Genomic DNA, 14,802 nt, shown 5'->3' with positions numbered 1-14,802 from the left:
CTGAGAACCTGTCCAAAGCACCACGGTCCCTTCTGTGGCCTGCAGTCTGGTTTCTGGGCTCTTCGAACGGTTAGCCCTCCAGTGCTGTCCCACTGGTGACGGCCTCTCCCTGGCACCTCCTCCCCAGGGTGGATCGGAGCGCCACTTGGACTGGCACGCCAGGTTCTTTTGCAAGAGCTTGGCATCCTTTGGGTTCTTCCCATTCCAGCCCTCCTCTCTCCAACCCCCTCCCACCTCCATTTCCCAGGCTCTGGTCTGCATGTCTTAACCTCAACCCTCCCCATCCTGCAGGAGGCTGGGAAAAACCTAGAAGCAGCCCCAGGCTCTGGGCAGGATGTTCCCATCCATAGGCAATGCTTTGAAGTGAGTCTAAAACTCTGGGCCCATAATCTTTTCACCCACTTCGCTAGCCTGCCAGAGTCCTTCAAATTCCTATCATCTGAGGCTCTGCTTTGAGTAAGCACAGCGTTTTTCAAAGTCTATGAGCTTATCGCAGAGAGATAAGACATTAGTTTATGGATAGGAATTTGCTTATCAGATTAGTATGTGGGTACATCTCTAAGAAGAGGGCTTTGAAATTGGGACACAGGACAGGTTCGTTCTGATTGCAGTGGAGAGACTGAAACGATTGCAGTATTGAGCTCAGACATGTGCTACCCACCCAGTACACTAGCCATGTGTGGCCATTTTAATATAAATTCATTGGAATTAAATAATATTAAAAATTGACTTTCTGAGTCACAGGGACCACGTTTCGAGTGTTCGCCAGTCACATGTGTCAATGGCTACCGGTTGGACAGAGCAGAGAGAGAACATTTCCGTCATCATAGAAAGTCCTGTTGTGCGGCATTCCACTAGGCAGGGGGTGGTACTGGCCCTGGAGAGTTCTGGAGAGCAGGGCAGCATAAAACCACCAGCTCAGTAGGGAAGGACAGAGAAGCGAATAGCAGAGGGACCGTGAAGCAAGACCAAAGGCAAGGTTCTCGGGCTCTGCCGAGGGCCCCAGATTGAGCACACTTGCCTCCATCCACCACAGAGCTCCTTGTGTTGGCACCGAGAATGAAAGTGAGTGAGGCTGGTGCTGTGCCCTACGCCCTCCATGGCGTGGCCCCTAAGACCTGTGGGCTCCTTGTGAAGCAAGAACCCCTACCCCAAATCTTGAGCTGAGAGGGGCTCAGAGCCTTACTCACACACACAGAAGTCACTGGGCTTCCAGCCAAAGGGAAAGCATCACCCTGCTGGCTCCTGCAGCCCATCAGTCCCCAAGAGTCTGCTTGGGGAGTTCCCACCTGAGAAGACGTTCAGGAGAAAGGAAGCACTGTCTCCATCTGCAGTCAGACCTCCACTCGGAGAAGCTGAGCAGGGTCTGGGGGGCGATGTCGCTCCTTACTGAGAGCACTGGTCCCCCGCCTGCACAGCACTCGCAGTGAGGTGGAGCACTCTCAGTACTAACTCGCCTCACCCTCACAGAGCAGCACAGAGGCGTCCCTCTTGGTGCTTTCTATTTAAAAAATATATTCTTACTCAGAAAGAGGGGCCAAAGCCCATCTGACTTGATAAGTGGCAGAAGCACCTCCCTCGTGTGGTGGGGGGTTACTTTGTACCTGTCTGTCAGCTCCAAAGGGTGTGACCTCCCTTCAGATCACGCTGCAAACTCAGTTCCCATCCAAGCCCAAGCCAACGATGGAGCCCCTACCGGTCTCGTGGACTCTCTACTCTCAAGTGACTCATGAGAGCTGGTGAGAAAGAGGACAAAGTGGACTCCTGGCTACAACAGGCACAGCGCTGTGACTTTTCCCGCGAGCGCTGGTATCTAGGAGATGGCGAAGAGCAAGTGTCGCGCGTGGCAGCCTGTGTCCCAGAGCTGCTGTGTCTGCTTCCTTGTGCGCAGGCGCGGGAGCTCTACTTCGCTGGGTCCCACGGCTCCGACTACGCAGCACCAGTCCTTGGACCGCGCCAGTGGCTTCTGTCTGCTAGAAAAGGATCACGGGTCCAGAAAACTGGATTCGGTTAGTCCACCGACAGGATATTCAGTAGTTTGTGGCCAAATACAGGAGAGGGCAAAAGTAGGCTTAAAGTTGTTTGTATGAAAAATGATACAGTAGTAAATAATAATACAAGAATAAACTGTGCTATGCATACACACAACTGTAAACCTAGTTTTACCTGGCCCTGTGTGCATGACTTATTCTCAAATTTGAAAGAATTTCCCACCATACGGGAGCCGTTTACATACACAGCTAAATAGGAGATCAAATTCCATTACTTCCTCTCGTATAGCATGCACATACAAGCACCGATATGCAATTATTGGACGTTCCCTTCCGGTGAGCTCTAGCACTACATCGGCCATTGTCCAGAGAACAGAATAGAAAAAAAAAAAACAAAAAGATAATCAAATAACTAAAGCAATCGTGAGGCTAGTGACAGCAACGGAATGATTACTTTAAATGTGCCCAATAGAGCCATACCCCTGGCAGCACGCTGTGTCCCTTCCCTTCACAGCGAGGTCCGGATCCTCCTCCGTCCGCATCCACCTCTCTCTGCCACTAAGCCGGCGGAGTCAGAAACACCCGTTCCACCCATTCGACCACTGAGCGGTCCGTGCCAAACTTCGCAGAGCACCCCCGAGGCCAGATGCCTGGCTCAAAGTGTCTGCCACAGCGGGCATGTGACACACACCCACGTCCTGAGAAAAGCAGTTCCAAGTCTGATTGGTCACTCGTGACACCGCCCTGGGCCCAGACTCTCCGCTCAGAAGAGCCTCCCCCAACCACCCTCGCACTCTTTTTACCAGGAAGGAAAATCTTCCCCGGTGACCCCAGAAGACTTCTGCCATAACTGGAGGGATAACCACTCCTACCCCAATCACAGACAAACAGTAAATGAGGCTACCGTGGTTACCTTGGACTGACAGCCCCTCATGCCCTGGGGCTGGACAGGTGATAGGGGACAACACTGGGCTATGTGAGCAAACACGAAGGGGAATGTGGAACGTGGGTGGTGCAGGAGCCACCAGCCGTGTCTACCGAACGCAGTTACACCGGGTTGTAAAGGGACAGAGAGGGGGCTTTCCTCTCTTCCCTCCCGAGACAGCCTCCCAAGGAAGCCCCGCCTCCTTAACCAGGTCAGATCTACCTGTTGTTGGCTCTCAGGGCACCCGCACAGCCTCTTAATATTTGTGTCATTTACATGTAAGTGTCTTACTGGTGTCTGTCTTCACCGGACTAGATACCAGGAGGGTTGTTTTAGCACAACCCTATACTCCCAGGGCCCTGCCCACGCCTGCCCATCCCAGATGCTCAGCGAACATTTGTGGAAAGATGGATGGATGGGCTTTCCAGCCACCGCACTAAGCCGATCCTGATGTTTTCTGAAAATGCATTCAAAAGGCACGAACCCAGTGCTCCCTTCCTTCTCCCCATTGTCACTCAATGAGTCGACACGGCTCCATTCTCAGACCCAGCCTCACTGAGGACCCTGGCCATTACGTTTAGTGTTGGACAGGTGGCTTTTCTGCTAAGAGAGGGCTTCTGAGGGATGCTGAATAAAAGAGAAAGAAGAAAAAAGAGTGAATATAAGCCAGTGAGAGAGTCAAGTAATTATCTGTCTGGATACGCAGCCCAGAAGTTTTGAATGAAGAAGCAAGTTTGACAGAACATACTGTACATGGGCGAGAAAGGGTGATGATTAAATCCGGGAGAGACAGGATGTGCTGGTACAGGAGGCAGCACAGTGAGGGGAGAGAGAGGGACTGAGAGGCTGCTAGCGGCTTCAGGATGTGGCACAGAGGCTCAGACTTCTGAGCCCACCCGCTTCGCCTCCACCCACCACCCTCTGAAGCTCCAACCCTCTCGCTTGCGTACCAGGGGTGACCGGAGCTGAGGGCCGGAGTGAAACAAGTGCCTGGCTCCTCAGACAACCCTGTGAACTCCTTAAACTCTTTTTTTTAAATAAGATGACCACATGCTTCTCTGAAGTTCTGAAAAAGGAGTTTTTCCATGAAATTGCCTTTCGCCCACTTGTTAGAAGGTTAATGGCAAATGATGGCTGGTCGCCCCTAAGTATGTTAAATAAGCCTAAGACGAACACAATAATGGACTTCGGAGAAGCAGAGGGGATTCCTAAAAACAAGGGAGCAGGCTGTGGCGCATCACGAGCTGCTGGCATCGCTCTGTACTCCCCAGGGGGAGGAGCGCGTGCTCAGCCACACGCACGAATTGACACAGGGAGCCTGGCTGTCAGCAGCTGCCGAACATTTCGCCGCAACACAAAAAGGCAATTTCCGTATTGTACTCTGGTGGGGACGTTTTCCATGCATTTTTGCCATGTAACGGCCACTTTTCATTAGGAGATTATTTTTGTGGTGGTAAAATTTTTATGGGATTTCCCCCCTCGATTATAAAGTAATAACTTTTTATAGTGTTTACTTTAATAATAGTTTATTTTACTTTAAAAGGCATAATTTTATTTTTTAATTTAAATTCTCTTTTATTGATTGTGCTATTACAACTGTCCCAATTTTTCCTCCTTTGCCCCCTCCACCCAGACGCCCTCACCCCCTCAGGCAGTCCGCACACTGTCGTCCACATCTATGGGTCATGCATACACGTCCTCAGGCTACTCTATTCCCTAGTCTGTACTTTACACCCCCATGCCTACTCTGTGACAACCAATTTGTACTTCTTGTTCCCTCCACCTTTTCTGCCCATCCTCCTGACCACCTTTCCCTGCAGCGACCGTTAAGGAGTCCTCAGGGTGGGGCAAAACAGGGTGAGTCAGGTTGATGGAATCTCAGATACGGCGCCCGCTTGCCCACTCTGTGCGGGGAGGTCTCAGGAAAGGAACTACGGCCTCTTCCAGCACGTCCCTCTGGGAGAAAGCTTCCCCCCAGCTTTCACCCCGATGCCAGATGCCCCAGTTCCCCCCGCATGCCTCTGGTACCTTTCAAGCTGCTTCCCTGATGCTGGAGCTCAGAGACAGCGAGTCCAAGTAAGTCTGTGTGGGGGCCCTTTAAAAGGAACTGCCTGGGGTTCCAGAGATGTCTGTCTTCCACAGCCGCAACCCCCACGGATTTTTGCAGCCAGAGTTATGCAGGTTTATCTTCCTGGCACGAGAACCCTTGGTTGGGGGTGGGGCGGGGGATGGCCTGGTATGAGGCTGGAACCCCTCACTCCTGAGGTATCCCTACCAATTTTTATCGGCCCCACCTGGGTGTGGACCAACGTGTTCTACGTCTCTGTCGCTCCTACCAGTCTCAGTACAGTTTCTTCTTGAATTCCATAATTGTAGGACTGCCATTCAACTAGATTTCGGGCGGTTATGAATAATCGTTGTTCTGTAGTTTGGTTGTGATTTTGATGTGGCTGTACGAGGGGGCGAGCCGTGTTTACCTGTGCTGTCATCCTGACCCCGAAATAGTAACTTCTATTTTAGAATCACTCTCCCAAAGATAACCACTGCTAATGGGTTGTTGCACATACAGTTCTAGCCTCTCTTCCCTGCATTTGTGGGGATACATGTACGAGAGTCGAGGTCAAACACATCGATTTTCTGTACCCAGTTTTTTTCATTCTCAAATGTTTCAATATCATTACATTTCTATTACATCATTTTAAAGATTAAATAATAGGTCTTTGGATGCCCATACAATGATCTAGTTCAATAATCCTGTATGATTTGATTTTTAGATTTTTTTTCCAATTTTCTCTTTTTATAAACAGCACTGGGGATTCTCTTTGTAAAGAATTGTTGTTTGTGCATATCTATTTATTTAGAATAAGTTTCTAGAAGTGTGCTTTTCAACTTAAAGTGCATCTATACTTTTCAGGCTTTTAAGAAGTATTACCTCTAGAAAGATTGTAGCAATCTAGTCAAAAGGCAATGTGCTAGTCACATCCCTACCCCCGAGCAGCCAGTGGTAGAGATATGGCAAATTCAGAGATGTTGTAAATTCAGTAACGCCATCCTGAAACCTCACAGGGCCGGGGGAGGGGGGCGGGGCGGGAATAAAATAAAATATTTTCTATGAAAATACTTTGGAAATTGAAAATTCTATTAAAACACACATTGCCATTATTACCAAATTTTAAACCACCCAAGACAGGCATTACCTCCCCGAGCCACATATTCCAATAGCTAACAGACCTTTGGAGAATAGTATTATTGACGACTTCTCTCTAAATGCAACTGACACCCAACAAATTTCATTTATTCAAAACCACTTATTGAGCACTTTCTATGCGCTGAGCTTTGGATTAGGCATGAGGAATGCAGAAGAGAAAATAATCCACACGGTTCTTGACATCAGTAAGCTTCTAGCCTGAGAGGGTGTGTAGAGAAGGAGAGGTAAATCAGGATTTATTATCAGTTCTAAGACAGGGCCAGGTCCTGGGTGCTCTGTGGGCAGGGCACCCCCCCACCTTTGGGAGACCCAAGGAAGTTCCTGACCGAAGGGTGCGAAGCTGAAACTGAGGATGAGGAGGCTCTTGGTTGGATGGCTGTGTGCCAGTCTTACTGCTCTTGAAACAATATTGAGAAATCACATTTTCTCTGGCAGCTGTGTTCAGGTATATAAAGGGAACCATTCTGGGGGGGTGGGGGAGGTAAAGACTTTAACACGCTATGTGGAGAAAAAGCCAAGTCCCCCATGGGGGAATTCTAGATGGTTATAATTCCTCTAGAAATCAGCCTGTCATTTTTAGTCAGTGAGACAGGCGAGCTGAAACTGAGAGCAGAATTGCTTGGAATTGCCAACGGGGTTTTAGAAGGGCATGGAAGGAAGACAGAGGGAAAAGCATGGCAACTGAACAGGGAGAGGAGCCTTGGAGGGCGTGACAGAGATGCCTAGCATGTGTCTGCTGTGGAATGTGCGACCCGTCCACCCACAAGATCCCTGTGAACACATGAAGTGACGAAAGGCTTGGTGTAGTCTGCAGACGGGCAGAGAGAGAGGACAGGCTGCCTATTGAAGGCCGTCACACCTGGTTTACTCACACTTCATTCTGCAAGCTCCTGAGTGCTGCTGTGTGCTCAGGAGACTTCAGTGCGGCAGGAAATCTCCTGATCTGCACAGGAGGTTAAAGCCAGCATTATCCGCTGCTCTCCCCTTCTGGACCCACCCCGGTCCGCATGGGCTCCATGTGCTTGGACACACACAGAGCTTTAACGAAAAGGTGGGCATTATAATGGGGTCTTTTAGGCAATCAAAGACATTCAGAAATGCAATCCAGAAATCCAGGCGTGGATTAGCTCCTTACTTAGGGACACCCATGAAAAGCACCCCAGACCATTTGTATTTTGTCTTGCAAATAAATTGGCAATTAACAGAACTGTGGGTATCAGCAAAGCAGCAAACTTCTCTTCCAAATCACATGGTTTTGTGGCAATATTAAAATTCATTTCTGTTTCTAAAGCTGACTTGAGAGACATGGGAATGTGATCATAGGTGTCTACCAGGCAAAGGATGGGAAATTATTATGGATAATCTTTCAAGAAGAATATTTACAAAGATGAGGAGAAATTAACTAACCTTTTGAATATTGACTTCCCAATCATTGTTTTCCCTTTGATGGTCCCAGAGAGGGTTGCCTGGAAGACATACCCTCAGTTGTATGTTGTACAAGGAGGTGATGTTGTTATTGTAAAGCAGTGGGTCAACAATGATGGACTAGGCTTTTGCAGGCCAATGTCATGGTGGCCACATGTGCAGACATTTGCATAGGCCCACTCCACCTCCATGTGCAAATACACCGGCACAGGAAGGCTAGCAACTCTTATGCATCTTTGTCGACGTACAATAATGGGGTGGTGGACGTTTTAAGAAATCTAGAGAGAGTCTTGTATAATTGACAATAGCCCTCGCCTTTTAAGATATTAAACATTATATTCTTCTGAGTGCAGTTGTCTTACTTGGGACACAGAAATACATCACCATTCAAACACTCATCTAGCAACCACATCTCCGTTGGCTGTGTCACCATCTGTCCCTGAGTTTAAATTAATGCACATGAACAGCTTTGTTGGGGGAAGTAATAAGGTCTGAGAACATACCCTCAGTCATATGGGAGGATCTATCGATCAATAGGAAGAATGTGTTGCAGAGTGCAGAGCTCAAGGTCAAGTGCTTATTCAGCAGATCCGTGCGTCACAATTATGTGTTTTATATATAACCTGATAAAAATATTCAGCCAGCCGTCCAACAACTGCTGTTTGACACCTATGAACCTATGTTAGTGCGACAGTGTGCGGGGGCTGAATACGTAGAGGAAGCAAGACAGGGGTAACTCTGAGACTTCAATGATGGGACTCAGGATGGAGCACTGGCAATAGGCCAGGGTCACAGGTTTTCTCCTTATTCGCAGCTCTTTCACTTGGTTAAACATGGTAGTTACATGACAACTAAGCCGTCTATGGGCTGTCCCTAGATTACTCGGGCTAAGGGTAACCATTACACAGCCCAGCTTCTCTATAGCTCAGAAGCTTAACCACCAAAGCTTTATTTCTCACCCCGGTCACAGTCCACTGCGCATCCACAGGGCACCAGTGACCCTTCCGTCCCTCCGCTTTCCTGAGCCCTTAAGACCTTGAAGTCCTCAAATGCATCTTCCTCTGGCCAATAATGAAGCAGAAAGACAGGGAATGAAAACATGTGAGACGTTTTAAAGGCCAAGACTAGACTAGAAGTGTATCATCTCCGCTCACTTTCAGAAGCCACAGCTTAATCAGACGACCCCATGTAACTCCAGGGGAGTCAGTGGGGTGAACTTCGTGTGCCCAGAAAGAAAAAGTGAACCAAATTCTGATGGATACCAGAAGTTTTTACTACTCCTGTGAATAGTCTCCCAGGATTCTAACTGAGGTGGTAGGAAAAAAATCAAAAACCCGAGAGGGAAAAATGCTTTCGACACATTCTTGAGAATTTTTCCTTAGACTTGCCGACCCTCTCTGACGTGTACACAGCCTGGTCTCAGTGCTCTAAAATTCTCCCAGCAGGCACCTGGCCAAGGCATTTCATCTCCCCGGGCCTCAGCTGACCCACCTGTAAAAGTGAGAGGTAGGATCAGAATTCCCTCAGATCTGCTGACTCTCTTCATATCCAAAGCGCCATGGTCCTAGAATGCCTGCTCTTCATTTCCTCCCAAGAGAAATAATCAGGGAACCAGAAAGGCAATGCCAATAGGCCACTAATTTATTTTTTATTTTAATTTTAACTTCCCGTCTCACTTGCTGAGCCCAAGTTTCTAGAAATTAAAATATGCACAGTAGATAAGATGGTTACCGATACGATAGTGATTTTTCCAAGATTGTCACTGATACAACAGTGATTTTTTCATGGCAAAGTAAAGTTGTTTAAAGTAGAGGAGGTTTGGCTGAATGAACAGCACATTCACACACACACACACACACACACACACATATATATAACAGACAAAGAGATCTCTCTGAAAAAAATCATGTTTGAACAGTCTTGCAAAACATATGCTCTCTTCCTACTGAACTACTCTTGCCTTGTATTAGTCAGGTTTGCAGTGGTAACGAACGGTGCTGTCTCAGTGGCTTAACAACATTTACTTTGTGTTCACTTCGCATAAAGGTGGTGAGTCAGCTGCAGATTGGCTGTGACTCTGCTGATATTGGCTGGGCTCATCTGGGTTCCACCTGTCTTCTCATTCTAAAACCCAGACTGAGGGAGTAGCTACTATCTGAAACATCCTGAGTGTACGTGGAGAATAAGAACAAGAAAGCCTAAGCCAAATCATGCACCTATACTTAAGGCTTCTGGTTGGTCCCATTCCATTGGCCAAAGTCTTTCACACATGCAAGTCCAAAGTCATTCAGCAGGGTGTGCACTCCTCCCACAGGATGCATGAGTGTGTCCAGTGACTGCAGACGGGGATATGACTGGGAGAGAGCAAATTGCTGGCAACGGTAATCCAGTCTGCTCACACCCCCACTTCCTCCGCTGATATTCTAAATGCAACATTTCCCGTTGCAAGGAAGCCACTTTACTTTCTCCTTCTGCCGTGGAATGTTCTTGGGTTGGAGAGAGCTGGGAGGGAGAAGCAGTCAACAATGGGGTAACGGAGGGATTCAGGCAAACGTTTGTACAGCCCTCGTTATAGGACAGACACTGTTTTATGCTCGTCATAAATACTAATTCATTTAACTCTCATTACAGATCTGTGAGGTTGGTCCTAGCATTATTCCCCTTTTACAGACGAGGACACTAAGGCACAGAGAAGTTAAGTAATTTGTCGTGATTACACATCTAGTACGTAGCAAAGAAAGGATGCCAACCCAGATACTCTGGCTCCAAAATCCCTCTTTTTAAATACTCTGAAAGGGAGAAATGGGAGGGTTCTAGCACTGTGGATCAGCTGGTGGCTGATGCGCTGTGACTTTAGGGGTGCAAGGAAACCAGTGTCTCCTAGAAGGGGCGGACATCATTTCCTCAAGACATGACAAGCATGTTTTTCAAAACATACACAAAACCAAATGTTATGAGATCATGAGGATGTAGGTTGCTGTCCTGGGCACGGCCCTGCAGAACCTCTTCTCTCATGGAGCTGATAGTCTAGTGGAAGGAGACGCACCACCAACCAGTAAATACGGGAAAAGGGTCAGAGGACGTGCTGTGGAGAGCCGTCGGGTGGGACGGGGCCTGGAATGTGGAGCAGTGTCAGGACTGACTTCGAGGACGGTGGTCGGCGAAGGCATGCCGGCGCGGTGACGTTTGAGCCATGGCCTGGAAGAGGTGAGGGAGATAAATATGCGAGGAATGAGTAAATGAATGCTCAAACTGACTTAGCTATCCCGGCGAGACCTATAAATAAATAAGTAAAAGATTACTTATTACTTAGACCTGGCTTGGGCCACCGTCTCCCCAGGCATCACCCCGGCTGACCTTGGGGTTGACCATTCCTACTCTTTCTCCTCTGTCCCTTGGCTGCAGCCACTCCCATTTGCAACAAAGGATCCCCTGTGGGACAGAAGGTAACAGCACCATAGTCTTCTTTTTAACTGGGGGGCACTGTTTTGTTTTTTCTGATTGGGAATAGGCTGGGGTCCTGTGTTGGCCTTTGTTCCCGTTGTTCTGGGTTGTGGGGTGAGAGGAGGGGCCCACCCACGCCGGGGTGATTGGCACGTCTGCTGCCCACGCACGTCAGACGGGGCTGAGCGAATTTTGCTGGACAGAGGAAGGGGGCCAGACGTGACAGCAGACAGAGGTAATGGAATGACTGGGCAGTGAGTGACGGTGTGCGACGCTTGAACCCCAGTTGCCTCGTCTTTGCAACGGGAGCCATGATGCAGTAGTAGTAACAATAACAGCTCTTCTGCCCACTGGGTTATGATAGGAACAAAAGGTGATAATGATGTGAAAGTGCTTTATAAACTCTAGATCTGGGGCTCCAGCCCGAGGTTCATTAACCTCAGGTTCATTAACGCGACTGTTAATGAGAAGGTTTGCCACTTTCTCTTTGATGTTGTTGCTAATCTGCGGCAGGACTCAGAGTCTAAAGCCTGGACTCCCTTCTCTTTGCTGCCTGCGCTGTGCAATGCAGCCAGAGCTGGTTACCTCTCTGGGCCTCAGCTCCCTCCCCTGTCCGATGGAGCAGCTAGCAGAGGCATTATTCACTGGGTGACATCAGTCTGGCCACTGGTTCCCAGTCCTGGGTTTCCCCTGAAATCATCTGCAGGGCTTTCTTTAAATGTCTGTATGCCCATGGGCCCAACTCTGAAAACCATGGATGTTTTAATTCGTATTAATTGATTGTCTCATAAGAGGGTTGTCTCTGAAAATCAGACCAACGCGCGTGTGTCGCCATCTGTCCGCAGTGTGCCCTGGTGAGAATCAAGACTCTCCCAGGTCCTATTCTGGCCTCCCAGCCAAGCATGCGGAGCAGAAATCAGCCTGAGTTAGATCCAAGACGCTGCTGGGATCCCGTGTGAGCTGGTGGAATTGGCATAATCAGCTTTTGAAGCACTGCCTCCAGCTACGGGGAAGCACTCGGCATTCTGCTGTATTAAAGTGACTCCGTGCAAAGGCGCAGAATCACAGGTGGCGATTTACCCCGACTAGATTAGGAGCTGGGAGCTCTTTCTCCCAAAGTCCCCGTTTGCACCACCGACCCTGAGTCGGCTCCAGCCTGTGCAAACGGCATCGCTGCCAACAGTCTCTGCCTCTGAGAGCGTGCAGCCCTCACCACGCCCAGCACACTCCCTCCCACCGGATGGGGCTTCCCAGAGCACAGGGGCTTCCAGAAGTTCTTCCTCGGGTGGAAGGTCCGGGGCTCGTGGGAGGGGAGGAGCAGGGGGTGTCTGGAATCCGAGGTGGGCATTTGACATCAGCTTTCGTGCTGTTTCTGATAACTTTCACATGGCCGTGATGTTCAGACTAAACTGCCGGGCCCTACTGTGATGGCCATTTTGTGTAGAAGCGATTCCCTATGGAAAGTTCCAGAATGTTCCCCATCAAAGGCTATCTCAAAACAAAGAACAAGAAGGAAACCTTATTGGGAAGGAGTAAAATGTAAACTTGGTCATTGCAGTGATGAACGGTAATAACGATGGATGACCCAGGAGCAGGGGTCGTCCTGTGAGTGTTCACGGACATGCTCAGACACAGGCTCTGGCAGCAGTCAGACACTGCGTGGCTGTGGCCACTTGCGTCGCATGCAGGGCAGGAAGCGCGGGACCTGCGGTCGGGGTTCTCTTAGCACTCCAACCCCAGCTTTCGGCGTCTGTTTCAAAGAGCAGCCACCTGTTCTCCCCGAAATCCCTTCCGTCCCCCTGCCAAAGACGGGATACGAAGCTGGCTCCAGTGTAACCTTCGGTAACACCAGTTTAGGACACATTCTTCTCTGCGCAGAGTTTCATCCCGTATCTCAGCATCTTGTTCCGCTTTTTCACCTCTAGGGCTCCGTTGATTCACTTATTCATCCTGCAGTCGTCGGCTGTTGACTTTGGGCAGAGCGTGTATAGTGTGAGGCCTTAATCTTGTTCCCTGGCAAACAATCCCTAATCCCTCCTCCTGCTCGCCCCACCCCGAGCAGCGGATTATGCCCTCTGTTTTCCAGACTAAAAGCTTGCCTTCTGTACTAGAGAGACGAGCCTGGAAGTCACAGGGAGCCCGTGGGGTTCTCACCCTGTTAGTCTAGGCTCGGGCCACCTAACCCAGGTGGGCAGAGGACCCCAGCCCTGCAGGCCCCAAAGGAAGCACTAATACAGTGTCTAACATCTAAAACAGTGAGTGGATGTATTTAAAATTTACCTCCAAGAAATGTGCATATTGAGGGAAGGAAAAGCATTTGAAATAGAACTTGGGTTAATAATCAGGAGACCCGACAGACAGTGTCCTACCAGTTCAGTGGGGAGCTGAGGGGAGGGGTGCGACGTGGCTGGGAGGGGGGCGGGGCTTCCCCACCATCTCAGCCTTGATCAGTCTTCGCACAATCCAAAGTTTGCCCAAAACTGGCACATGTCCATCAGGACTAGAATGAATAAATAAACTGCGGTCTTTTATTCAATGAGATATGAGTGACGTGAAGATGAATTTTGTAAAACAACGTGTAACAAGGCTGACTCATATAACCTGAAATGAGAGAAGCCAGACACATGTATTCAAAAACGCATAACGCAGGATTCAATGGGGGACATTGGGAGAAGACATCTGGGGTGGGGGTACTGGGGTGCTGCTAGTGTTCTCTTCCTTGACTGGGTCGTAATGTGAGAACATTCACTTTGTGATCCCACTCATTGAGCAGAACACTTAGGATTTGCACATGTCTTGTGTATGACAGCCTTTAAAGAAGTCCAGATCTTGGATTGGGCAGGGCTTGTCCATCTGAATTGGGCTTGCAAGAACTAGGGAGGTCCTCAGAATCCCTTCCTGGCATGCGTGGTCCATTCCAGGGGAAATGATTCAAGAATCTGAGTAGAACACTAGGGGAACAATGGCAAATGAGGCAGGGCAAGGTAGGGACCATGCTTGCTTTGGGGATCACCTGGTACCAGGACTCCTGAGCAGGTCCCACAGCGTGGTGGAGCGGAGATGGCTGGCGTTCAGCACTGGCTCGAGTTCTGGGTGCACTGGAATGTGCAGATTCACAGACTGCGGAGTCTCGGGTCAGTGGTTTGGGACTCTCAGGAGGGGCCGCTGCCTCCTGTGCTGTGCACCTGCATTTTCTACCATAGGGAGTGGATCAGGCAATGGGACCACGGCCCTTATTGTCCATCCGGGGTAGCAGCTCTCGTTGCTCAGAGCTACCAGGGCAAGAAGTGCCAGACCTCTTTCTCAGCTGTTGGCCAGGACGAAGACACTTGGCTTTAATGGAAAAGGGTGATGAAGGGAAGCTTTTAGAAAGAGAAGATCTGAGCAGTCTCAGCACTGATAAGGAGAAGAGGGTCCTGTGGGGCCCTGCCACAGTAGGACATCGCCGGAGGGAAGGCATATTTGAATAAGAAAACAGGAGTGCCCTGGCTGGTGCGGCTCAGTGGACTGAGTGCCAGCCTGAGAACCGAAGGGTCGCCGGTTTGATTCCCAGTCAGGGCACGTGCCTGGGTTGCAGGCCAGGTCCCCAGTAGGGGGTGTGGGAGAGGACACCGCACATTGATATTTCTCTCCTTCTCTTTCTCCCTCCCTTCTCCTCTCACTAAAAAATAAACCAATAAAATCTTTTAAAAAAAGAAAAGATAAGATCATGGGAGGAACCTGAAGAAGGGAGGGTCTTCAAGGATCCAGAAGCGAGGGAGCCAGGCAGCTGGTCAGGGCAAGGAGCGGGGGCTGGTGACTGGCCGCAG

The 14,802-nt window shown here is 49.4% G+C and overlaps 1 protein-coding gene across 3 annotated transcripts in view; it reads left to right on the top strand.

Moving 5' to 3' along the window:
• Positions 1 to 14,802, top strand: part of PRLR (prolactin receptor) — a 146,297-nt gene that overhangs the window by 112,897 nt on the left and 18,598 nt on the right. The window contains exon 1 of one of the 3 annotated variants that reach the window (XM_045848019.1): positions 10,874 to 10,995. The exons of 1 other annotated variant lie outside the window; for it this stretch is intronic. The gene's annotated coding sequence lies outside the window, so the exon portion shown is untranslated. Of the gene's footprint in view, positions 1 to 10,873; positions 10,996 to 11,040; positions 11,229 to 14,802 lie in introns of those variants that run through there. One more of the 3 variants, XM_045848020.1, reaches the window with a different exon arrangement.

The sequence above is a fragment of the Phyllostomus hastatus genome, unplaced genomic scaffold, assembly GCF_019186645.2.
Source record: "Phyllostomus hastatus isolate PE091 unplaced genomic scaffold, TTU_PhHast_1.1 phas_contig_58, whole genome shotgun sequence".
In the NCBI taxonomy this organism is placed as follows: domain Eukaryota; kingdom Metazoa; phylum Chordata; class Mammalia; order Chiroptera; family Phyllostomidae; genus Phyllostomus; species Phyllostomus hastatus.
The sequence above is the reverse complement of the archived record's forward strand: the minus strand, read 5'-3'. Positions and strand labels throughout refer to the sequence as shown.